We start from the raw sequence: 12,394 nt of genomic DNA on the forward strand, positions 1-12,394 counted from the left end.
CACATGTAGACCTCAAAGCCTTCACAGAAGGTGTGTATTACTAACCAGCACCTGGAGAAGGATATCTGCTGAAGGAAAGGCACAGGCAGGCTACGAGCAGCCTGGCATCACATCTGTGACGCTGCCGCAAAGCGAACTCGCGCGTCTTCACCTTCTATTGCCATCCCGAGACCATTACAGCATTGTGTGCGGGGTTTCTCGAGGGTATGTCGCTGCTCAGTGTGGTGACAGAGAGAAGCAAAGCACCGTCCCGAGCCGAGTAAGTGACTGCAACAACCGCACAAGCTGAAAACCCTCCGGGCGGTTTGCATATATTCCAGTGCAGAATACGCCCTTTTCTGAGATGATTAAGCTCTGTCTTTTAAGCTTTGGAATGAAAGAGATAGTCCCCAACTGAAAAAAAAACTTTTCAAACTTTTTATTACAAAGACATTATATTTTAAAGGTCATTGTCTTTTTTTTTTTTTTAAGTGGGCTAAAATAGAATAAGGAGAGAAAAAGGGCTTTTTGGTTTTCAATAATAAACTTTATATTTAAAAATGATGGAAGAAAATTAAAAATGCACTATTTGATAGAAACTGAAGAATCACCATATAATATATTTTAGCATAATACTATGCACATAGGAATGAGGGAAACAACTTCAACATAAGAATATTAAACTAGTGCTAATGAGCTCAAAGTGTTTAAATATGACTTTAATGGAAATCGAGTACTTAAAAGGCTGAGAAATTACTTCATCACTGTGCATCAGTACTTATACACAGCAGTTACATCAGGGGGCTTTTCTACCTCAGTATCAAATTAATACCAAGATCCAATGACTGGCAGCTGAAGCTGAATGAATTCAACCTCCATGTGCGATCAAATTTCCAAGCTCTGTCAACATAATTTCATAAGAAGAGATGAAGTTTTGGCTCTCACTTAGCGGCTTTATGCACATTGGGAATATGATTTAAAGCAGCTTCTGAATTAAACTCTCTGCTTGTACGTGCAGGGATTTTAATCCTTCTGCTCTTTTCCTACCCCTGGGAGGCACGGAGGGATGAGGCTTGTCTGTGTTGCCCTCAAGGTGCCCATCACACACACAGAGTTTTGCTGTAAGGCACGGATTGTAGGGAAACCTCCTTCTTCAGCGCTTTAGCTAATTGCCTGACACGGTCCAGGGGACATTTTTCCTTCACTACCCGTTAGCTAGTGATAGCTCGGGGATCAGTGGTGTTATCTTCTCAGGCTTCAGAAACTCCATAATTGGAGGTGAGCAAGGGTGTACTGCCCAGGTGGAGAAGACAACCTTGTTTCTTAGAGCCCGTCTTGCTCATGTGTTTGAATTCACAGCAATTAGCAACCCTGAGCTACAAAGAGAGGTTCTTCCCCTGGTCACACCTTGGGGAACTTTCGTCTGTCTCTACGTTATGGTAAGTAATTTAAGTAGGTAATAAATATTACCTAATCAATCCCATGTCATTGCAGAAAACTCAGACATTTATCCTCTGGGATAAAGTTTAATGACGGAAAAGCTTTCCTTGGTTGCTAACACTGAAGGTGTCAGCAGAGTAATGACCTCTTCTGATCGCAGCCTCTAAGAAAAGTAGTCCTGCTGAGTTCAGTAACACCCCTCTGAAAATAGTGCACAGGAGGCATACTGCATGCGGATGGAATTTGCAATATTGAACCCATAAAAAAAGAATATAGTGAGAGCATTTTGCTCTACGCTTAGTAATTCACTAGCCAGGCTTTTTCCTCTTTTTCACTGTAACATAACTGTTAGTTTTAACAAAACCGTTTTGTCTAAGGCAGAATTAATTTCTTTAGAGCAATGAAGTGAGGTTTTGTTCATGGTGCTTTATTTCTGAGTATGTATAAAGTTGCTGAACTTCCTCTGCCGGGTAAAATTAACCATCATGAAAATGCAAATAGAAACATTAAGAATTGGGATGTTTTGAAATTGTTGAATACTTTGGTTTCATTGCTAGGACATGCAAGATGTGTATTTATACATACAGGGTATATATGTGATATCAATAGGTATATCTGTATATACATATATAGACAGATACATATTACTCCTTTTGGTAGGACTGTCATACATGTATATTCTACTGGGAGTTTCCATACCTTGTGAAATAAATATGTGCTCTTAAAGGTTCATATTGCGGCAGATCACCCACCAAATGTTATTTATTATAGACTGCATTTTGAGCAACTGGAATCCCAGCAGGAACTGATGTCCAAACTCTCTTACCCGTTTCAGTAATGAGAATCACAAGCAGCTCATGAGCAAAGGATGGGTACAGAAGGAGCTTGCCAATGTTTTTTCCCAGGCCTGAAGACTGTGGTGGGAATACCTGCCAGCTTTTCAAAACTATGAATAGAGACAACTGGAGAGGAAATAAGGGCCTGTCTCATAATTCTGCTGGAATATACCGGGCTGAGAGCCAATTTCTAAATTGAAGTCAGTGGCATTGCATGGGGCAGGAGCCAGCGCAGACTCTCTTCTTGAAAATTTTAGACGTTGCAGGGTAGGTAAAAAGTAGATTCTGTCCTTCGTGATCTTTGTGCACCTCTTTTCTGTTGCAGAAGAACGGGAAAATAGCCGCGTGAATCTAATCACTTCAGATCTGAAGTTTGTCACCACAGTTTCTTTCAGTTGTTACATTTGCAGGCTCCATAGAAAGGAATACTGAAGATAGTGAATTGCTTCGAAGCCAGGGAGCTCGGCTGAGCTGTAAGCAGCCTGTCTACCAGGACAACAGCATAACACTGGAACTACGAGCAGCCTCCTACTGAAAGCAAATTTTTCTTTAAATCAAGGCATTAGAGATGACTATATTTATGTTTCTGTACACATAAGGTTATCCTGGACATCAAAGATTGATACCTGAATGGTTTAGGGTGGAGAAATACGCTGTTGGGCTGACCTGCACTGTCTAATTCATGGGGGAAAGGCTGCGTCGGTGGCAGATGAGTTCTCCATCTCGCACTGGGCAATGGCTGAGCTCCTCGTCTTCTGGTTCCCCATGTGCATATTTCCTGAATATACTTTTGGGAACAGTGCAACTAACAGAATATGGCTATTTTAAAAAGTTTGTACCTAAGCTTAAGCAAATGCAGCTCTTTATATCCCTGATTGTCTCCTCACCAAATTGCAAGCATGGAAAGAATTAGGCCATCTCAAAAGGAAGGTTGCAGCAGTCTTCCATGATGGAAACAATGGTAAACTACAATATGAGGTTTGCTACCCGATTCCAATGAAATACATTAAATGTCATCTTATTTTTTCCCTTTCCCAAGTCCTATGTCACAATGCATGGTTATTCAAACCTTGTTTGGCAGGGTGGAAGAAGTATTTGAAAGTTAAAGCATATCAGACTGTAGACTGCCACCGTTTTCATTCTCCCACCTTCTGCACGTGCCTTGTGAAATGCCTTTTGATTGTGCCGCTTTTTGGTTGCAAAAAAAAAAGGGCATCTCGTGTTCCCTGCCATGGCGGGCTTAATGAGCTGCCACGGGCCACGAGAGTTGTGTCAGCACGAGAAATGTCAAACCAGGACCTAGGCACGGCAGGGACGTGGTGCTACTGTCAATTGTCTCACATTAACTCCAGTAAAACCCTGTTAAGTGAAAATCATCAAAAAAACCATCCGAATAATTGTGAATGGAGTCCAGATTGAGAAGCTCCTGGCTGGTGCAGCTGCAGAGTGTGTGACCCAGGCAGGGTTTGGTGGGAAGAAGTTGCCATGGGAATGGTAGGGCATTGTTTGGGGCTGACTTCAGCCTTTATTGTCGTGCTCTGATTACAGCCTTTGTTTCGCTGTGAAGTGCGGCTGTTAAATGCCAACTTGAAACAAAGATGTATTTACATGTGACGGCTGAGTTAAAATTGTTTCTATTTTTAGAGGTATCACTGATGTAAGCCAGGAAAAAAATCTATATTACTATTTTGGAAAACATTAAGCATTTTAATAGAAATATAGCATGTGCTTAGAAGATAATTGACATTAAAATGGGTTAAATATAATTCCTGGAAATTGTTCTTTGCCAGTAGAACCATAGTGGCTGATGGCTTCAAAAAGCTTTGAGGCAGCACCTGAACCGACACACCTTCAGTAAGGAGCAGGGGGGAAGAGTCTCCACAGGCCCAAACCGTTAATTCCGTTTCATGTAACCACAGAATGGTTGGAGTTGGAAGGGTCTTTAAAGATCATCCAGTTCCACCCCCCTGCCCCAGGCAGGGACACCTCCCACCAGACCAGGTGGCTCAAAGCCCCATCCAGCCTGGCCTTGAACCCCTCCAGGGATGGGGCAGCCACAGCTTCTCTGGGCAACCTGGGCCAGTGTCCCACCACCCTCACAGGAAAGAATTTCTTCCCCAGATCTAACCTAAATCTATGCTCTTCCAGTTTGAAGCCATTACCCCTCGTCCTACCGCTACATGCCCTTGTAAAAAGTCCCTCCCATCTTTCCTGTAGGCCCCCTTCAGAAAACGGAAGGGGCAATAGGGTCTCTCCGGAGCCTTCTCTTCTCCAGGCTGATTTTCTGCAGGTTCCTCTCCGTTACAGTTAATATTAAAATCTAAGTAATTGCATGTTAAAAAAAATCCAAAGCTGCAGAAAATAAGCCATGTCAGCCCTTCGTGTAATGGCTGGTGCTCCATTAACCCCCAGCCCCGCCTCAGCAGCACAAGGCCTCGCCGCCGGGGAACTACAACTCCCGTCAGGCTTTGAGAGGCGGGCCCCGCCTCCCCTCCCGCCGAACTACATCTCCCAGAAGCCCTCGCGCCTGCGGGGCCACTGGGCAGGCCGTGCTGCGGTGCATGCGCACGGCGGGGCGGGGCGGGGGCCTGGGCGGTGTCGCCGCGGTCGGTGGCGGCGGGAGGCGGCGAAGTTCCTTCGGAGGGATAAGGGGGCGGGAAGGGACCGGGCCGGGCCCGGAGGGGAGGGCGGCCGGCAGGAGGAGGAGGAGGCGGCGGGTCCCCCGGCGGCCCGGCTCTCCTCACGGGGGTTCCCGGACTGCCCTGGACTCCAGTAAGTGGCTGGGCCCGGGGGGCTGAGGCGGGGCCGGGGGGCTGAGGCGGCGGGGCGGCCCGGCCGGGCTGATGCTCTTCCTTCCGTGCTTGCCCAGTGTTCGGCCAGGCAGGGCACCGTCCTGTCCCCTCGACGCCTCTTGCCTTTGTGTGGCTGCTCGGTCTTAACCGCTTGGTGCCCGTCCCTTCCCTCCTCCCTCTCCTTCCTTCGCCTTTTCCCTCGAAGCCGCCGCCTTGGCGTGGGGGCTCCCCCCGTGTTTGACCTCGGGGGCAGCGTAGGGGAGGCCGTGGCATAATTGCCCTGGGTAAAGCCGTCAAGGCTCTGACACATCCCCAGAGGTAAGAAGATGATCTCATTACCCGCAATATATATATTTTTTTTTTCAATTTTTTTTTTTTTTTTTTTTTCAAATTCTCCTCTCTTCTTCTCAAACTTCGGTCTTTGAGCATGATGGGAAGGAGCGATCTTATCTGGGCAGAGCCCTGCAGTGATGGTGCCTGGGAGGGTGTGGGCTGCCAGGCCAGGCCTGCCTCGGTTGTGCTCGCCTTTGGGATTGCAGTCTCAAGCTGCAGCTTCAAGGAGAGCTGAGTGGGGCTGGGGCAGCTAACACTGAGTGCCTGGTTTGCTTCTGGCTTTCGAAGGCGCTAGCTCTGAAGAGGGCTGCTGTGGAAAGCTGTTGCCTGTGCTAGCAGTGGGAGCCTGCACCTCTGAGTTGTGTTCTAGCTTAGTTGTAACCTGGTCTGGTTACTTACTGAAATGCGCTGTCTTTAAATGGATAACTTGACTATAAATGAATGTTAAACTGTAACTAATATTGTCAGATTTGCAGTCTTTAGCACATGTGGAATTCCAGCTAGGCATTTGACATGGTACTAACTTAACACAGGCTTAAATACTGTATGTACTGTGCAGCTCCCCTAGGTGTAATTAATGCATAACCTTCATAAAAGGCATTATATTGTTGCATAAAATGTTTGCAAAGTAGCATCAAGAGGACAACAATTGCTCTTTAGGGAACAGGCTCCTGTTCTGAGGACTTTCTTCAAAATTGTGTGTCTAATTTTTAACGATTGATGCACTGTGTTAGTTAAAAACGAGCTAACAGGACAGTTTATCTGCATGTGGGGAAACAGTTTAGTTATCAGTTTGTTAGGCTGAGCATTATGAATTAGGCGTGAGCAGAATGGTGTTGCTTATCTGAGTAAAGCTGAGAGGGAGAGTAATGTTTTTTAGATTCTTAAGAACTAGATCTCTCCATGCTTCACCTTCTTACAAAAGCATGGGACTTCTAAAGAGGCTGCTAGAGATCCCTGCCTATAGTAAGCTGAATGGCATCAGCTTTTTTTGTTGGCTTCTGACAAATTGCTTACTTTACTACAAGAGGCCATAATGTCTGTAAAGATACATTTTCTGTTCTCTTGCCATTACCCATTCCCATACATGACGCTGGAAGACAGAGCCATATTTGATCATACAGCTTGGGCCTATGAGGTTCCAGGAATAGCTTCTCACTGTTAAATCCGGCAGGGTGTTGTGTTGTTTTTTTTTTCTTCTTTGATTTGTCCACTTCCTTTTTATGCTTGGGCTGTGTTCATTATGATGCAGCACAAACACCATCTTTACTGAGATGAAGCTGTGCGTGGCAGCTCTGGCTGGTTGCTGTATGCTCTGTCATAATAAATTTACTGTACTGCACTTCTAAGGATATTTGGGTTGTTTTTTTTTTTAAATACTTTTGAAATCAAAGTAGTTATGAAAGATAATGATATCTTATGTCAGTTTATTTCACAGCTGAGTTACAGGTGCAACTTTAAAGCAATTCAGTAGTCCTTGAAGATCTATACATCCAATTACGTATAGGGAGACTTCTTTTAAGTTTTACCACTTGTTCTCTTGAGGCTCCACATTGGATAAATTCACAGGACACTGGCTGCATTCTAGTAAGTCTTAACAGTGGGTTTGGAACAGGGGACTTGCCTTTTAGGTCCCTGCAGTTTTACCTTCTATTTCTGGTTGTTATTTTTACTTGTGAGAGTCACACAAGTAACAATACATAAAACTGTCAGGTATGTAAAGCAGGGAAGTATAGAAGTGCTGTTTTCCTGTTTGTCACGTGAGGAGGTGTTAAAAGTGGGCCGAAATCTCTCATGGTAGAGAGAGATTCTTAGCCTGGTTGATATTTGAAGGAGAACTTTTTAATTTGGGGATGAATAAGCAGTGATGCTGCAGAAAGTGGTAATTCAAGAGATAACACATGGGTGGTTTTGTGTATCCTAGATATCACCGAGTACTAGACTGCTGGAGACAGCTTTGCATAAAAAATAAAACTTTGTGCGACTCGTGTTCTTTTTGCGGTTATTAAACGTTGTGATTTTATTTTGCTAGTGCAGAAAATTTAGTCTTGAGTTAGAAAATAGATTTCATCTTTACAATTTACTTAAGCTGTTTCTGTTTTATAACTGCAGTTGGCCTGATGTTCCAGTGTATCGCTGTGCATTTCAAGGGTGGAAATAAACAAAAAGATGCACAGTAGGTCACTGACAAGTACATTGCAGTGTTTAAATGTTTAAGAGGAGCAGATGCTTTCATATAAATTAGAAAATAGACAAAGAAGAACCGGTGTATGAAGAAAATAGGAGGCATCTTAATGCTTTCCCTCCTCCTCCTCTGCCTCTGTATGAATTCTTCCTCAGGAGCAGTAACTGAGCGACGGGAGACAGACACACACATGGGGAAGAAGGAAGGTGTGTGTATGAGGAAAAGACCTGAATGCACTAAAAGGCTTTGGGTTTTCCAGGTAGCTGTGGCTTATTTCAGAAGACAAGGGAGCTATATCGGCAGAAATAATACAGGTTGACTGTGTGTCAGAGAGTTAGTGTAGAAGAGAGGAAGTGCAAAAGTCAGTTTTTATTGACTGTAACAGATTAGGAAGAATGTGAGGACATTACTGAAATGTGAACAGATCTCTCCTTGTAATACAGTCTCCAGTGTAGTGTTGGATGTAGCCCAAACTGCCAGGCCTGCAAAATTCTTAATCTATTTTAGTAGCTTTAGAATTCCATCAGTATCTTTATTACTAAATGTTTCTGGTTATTTAAGCTGACAGTTATCATAGGAAATGTAATTCCTTCAAAATGCAGCAAACCAGCAGCGTTGGGAAGTGGGTGCGTGTTACAAGTGAGAAGTTTCCTTGCATGCCATGGTGTGTGCTTCCTTGTAACCAGCTCTAAGTCCGTGTTTGTCTAAACAATGGCTTGTGATACAACCGCATGTATCTTTCTGGCAAGATTTTTTTTTTCCTTGATAATTATGAACAATAGAAACGTTCTTAGAAAAATACTTACCGGGATTTAGAGCCAAATAAACCCTTGTGTAGTTGTATAATTGCATGAAAATACAGGATAGTAACTTAATTCATTGCCAAAATATGTGAATTTAGGTAACTGGCTTTAGCATAGAACTTTTTTACAAGGTGGAGCAAGTGCTGTAGATGCTACCAGGAAACAAGCGATACAAGAAATGCAACTGTCAGTACATGTATTCTTTTGGTTTTGAGCATGAATGCAACAAGACATGGCTAGAAGCAATCCTTTCAATGCTTTATAAAATTACTATAAGAAACATAAATACCAAAATTCTAGTGAATTTATCTGACATAAAGGAATAATGTAGCTGCTTTAAAAAATTGCCTGCTGAAGAGGTCAGAGAATCAAGCGTGGTTCAAGTTCAGGTTTTGAAGTTACACTTTAATGCACAGAATGACTGAAATGAATTGGAATGAGAGCTGTGGCTGAGGCGTTTCGAAATGTTTTCTACTTTTGCACTGATCTCTGAAATTAGGACTTTGAAAATGTGTAAGTCTAAGGTCGTCTTGATTCGTGCTGTAGACTAACTTTGAGAAACATTTTGCCATATTCGTATATGGCTCAATTTTATAAATAACACTTTCCTGTTAGTGCTAGGTAAAGCAGCAGGGTTTTGTTACTGTTGAGGAAGGAAGCTTGGTTCATTGTCTCAGCACTAAGCAGCATTTTCTCCCTCCAGGGACTTGCAGAAGCATCTAGAATGTGTAGGTGTTTCTTTAATCTTGGAGAAGGAACTTATTAAGCTTTCTGGTGCAGAACTGTATGAGCCACTTACTTTTAACAGATGTTATCTACACGAGTAGGGAGTTGCAGGTCTGGTAGACATTTGTGGCATTCAACAGTTTAAACAGTTTTCAGGTTTGAACATATGCCTTTGCCTTGAAAATCTGAATAGTTTCAGGTATTTTATGTGGAAGAAAGGTGGTTCAATGGTGAGGTTGCTGCTCTGGGACTTGGGAAACAGGTTCAGCTCATTGTGTTGCCAAAAGCTTCCTGTGTGGCCTGGGACAAGCTGCTTCTCTGTCCCTCTGTTCTCATAGTGAAACTGCAGAGCAGTAGCAGCTCCCTGTGTCGCACAAGTGTTATGATGGTATGTCAGTCAGGTTTTGATGTGTTCAGGTGTGGTAGGAACACGCGGGATATAGCTCCATTGTGCTAGGAGGGAGAGGTCTCAGACTGCCCAGTTCAAAGCTAGGGGTAAGCTCCAGTCAGGAGGAGTAAAATCAGAAAAATCAGGGGAGAAATAAAGGTTTTGACTGGAAATCTCTTGTATTAGTTACAAAGAGAGAAAGCAAGTCCTTAAAACTTGAAGGAGCACTGCACTGCTTTGTTTATTTAAGAAAGTATAAAAACAATGCTTAAAAAACTTGAATGAACCAGGCAAAATTTTTCTGTTATGTTTTTCCCACACAAGGAATAATAGCAAAGCTGTCTCTGTTCCTCTATCAACTGTTCTCTTCTTTGGAAAACACTTTTAATTCTAGCTAACTATTAATATCCAAATGTTTTAGCTATCGGTTTTGTTCATTTGTTCCAATGACACGATAGGCAGAATCTCTTAAATTGTCTGATTTATTGTCTTTTCATGTGAAAGAGGATGAGAAAAGATCAGCTTCTCTATCTCCCCACTGCCCCAAGGGGGAAAAGAGCTGCAGCCACCTTTAAGCAGCAGTGTCTTTAGTAACTTTATAGAGATAAAAAGTATTTTGGATTTAAAATCCTTCTGGTGGGAAATCTAAGATGGTATTTTCATTGCTATAAATTGAAAATGTAGACTAGACAGCGATTATCAAGTTTTGCAAATGTGTGTTCACTGTTGAGAGTCAACACTCCTAGGAACAGTCTCTCTATACTGACAGGTGATAAATTTGTTAGTTTAATATGTAATTATTTTGATGTGTGTGCTCTCCATGAGTGCTTTGGTCCCTACCACATTTATATCCCATGTCCAAGAAAATGTGTTTGAACTTGTTCAGACTAGTGACTTAATTAAGTGTTCTTCTGTTAAGTGCTAAAACAGTTACATGTAGGGTTTGTTGTAAGAGTGCGCAGCCCTCTTAAAACTGCACTTCAAAAGATGTTGTTAAATATATTGGTTAACTCTTTAGGGAGGCTCATAATAACAAATGGAATCTTAGGGGCCACTAATAATTTATCTACCAAGTTATTTCTATAGCTGGTAGACTCAGTGCCTGTACGTGCACCAGTGCTGCAAAGGTAGGTAGCGGTGCTTAAAGGATGTTCTTGCTTCAGAAGTGTTCCTGCTTATTCAGGGCTTCAGGCTTTGGTTATTTTTATATTTTTTTTTTCCCCATTAACCTTTTGATTTTTTCCTTAAGTTCACTGTAGGTGCTGTAATTTATTTATACTGTCTTTCTAATTTATGCTGGTGCCCTGATATTTGGGTGGAGGAGCAGGGTTTCTTAGGGAGGTCCATTTGTTCCCTGAAAACTAGTCTGTTGCGTACTCAGGGTAAGTTCAGGATTCCCAGGCATGTTCTTGCACATACACAGAACTTGTGATTCTTCTGCGAGTATTTCCGTCTGGCTGTCTATAGGTCAGGCAGCAGTCCTGCGAAGTGCCAGGGGCCTGATGACTTCCTGGTGGTATTGGGATTACTCTGTAGGTGGACCTTTGTTATTCTTCATTTGCATTGTAATTAACACTTTGAGAAACACCGGTGTCAGTGCAGAACAGCTGTGCAGTAAACTCGTGTTCATTTCATTGCACAAATAAGAAAGGTAAGCAAGAAGGTCAGTACCCAGACATGGGCTGTACCTGATCTGAGGACAATTCCTTGGGCTCACAGCTTGCTTCCGAGGAGGAATGCTGCTGGAAATGAGTCGTGTGAGAAATTAGAGTGAAGTGTGTGCTTCAAGTGAAGTGTTAGTGTGCTGGCACCATGCTACAAACCTACCGTTGCAGATAAGCTTTTATTTTATGGGGTTTCTCATTGTGTCAGGTGAGACTTTTATTGAATATACCAGAGTGAGATTTCATTTTCTTACTACTTAAAGTAATGAAAAAGTAGGGGGGAGGAAGGTAATGACCTGAAAACCTTGCCTTTTGATGGGAACTTAATTTTCTCCTCCCACCATGGTAAACAGGAGCTGCCATGTGTTCTGTAGATGAGGATTTAAGGCCAGGCTGGATGAGGCTTTGAGCAACCTGCTTTAGTGGAGGTGTCCTTGCCCATGGCAGGGGGTTGGAACTCGATGATCTTTAAGGTCCCTTCCAACTCTAACCATTCTGTGATTCTGTATTGGTTCTCTTAGATGAGACAGACAAAGCCTTACTCTTCCTAAAGAACTTCCACTAAACTTGTGCTTACTGAAGAGCTCTGAGATGAGTCCTGATTGCTGTGAATCCTTGTCTAGTACTAATTTGATTGATAAGTAAGCTGGATTCTGGAGGAGACACATAGTCTTCACATCAGCAGGAATTTTGGCCCACGTAGTTAGTTATGAAATGAACTGAACGTGGCCTGTACCATGAAGTCCGACAGTATTAAAATTTAACAGTAAGGTGAAATCTTAATGGCAACAATTTTTCCTTCCCAAAGTATTAATGCAGATGAAGCATTGCATTTTTTTTATTCTGCATTGAATTTGCTAAATAGGATCTATGAAATCGGATTTGATAATCAGTTACTTGCTTTGTTTCATTAAAGCCTTTTACTTTTTTTAAAAAGGTCAAACCAAATATTTGTCTGATAGTGTTCTTTTCATTACTTGATATTTCAAATGAACTGAAAAATCAGTTATTTACAGTCCTTGTTAGACTCCACAGTTTGGTTATGAGCATTAAAAAAAACATTTGCTTGCTTTCTTCTGAGCTCACTGTAGACAAAATTCTTAAATGTTGTCTTACTTGTGTTCAGATGGGCTGCGATGTGCTGTGCTGCTGGTAGGCACATGTAATGGGGAATCACAGTTCTCAGGTACTCAGCTATTGAGACCTGGCTTTAGAGTGTCTTAAACATGTACACTTAATAGAATTAGT

The 12,394-nt window shown here is 42.5% G+C and overlaps 1 protein-coding gene across 2 annotated transcripts in view; it reads left to right on the top strand.

Moving 5' to 3' along the window:
* The first annotated feature begins 4,926 nt into the window (after positions 1-4,926).
* PLEKHA1 (pleckstrin homology domain containing A1) overlaps positions 4,927-12,394 on the top strand; it is a 37,242-nt gene continuing 29,774 nt past the window's right edge. For both annotated transcript variants that reach the window (XM_074158868.1, XM_074158867.1), the window contains exon 1: positions 4,927-5,027. The gene's annotated coding sequence lies outside the window, so the exon portion shown is untranslated. The remainder of the gene's footprint in view (positions 5,028-12,394) is intronic.

Source organism: Numenius arquata, chromosome 15, assembly GCF_964106895.1.
Source record: "Numenius arquata chromosome 15, bNumArq3.hap1.1, whole genome shotgun sequence".
Taxonomy (NCBI): Eukaryota; Metazoa; Chordata; class Aves; order Charadriiformes; family Scolopacidae; genus Numenius; species Numenius arquata.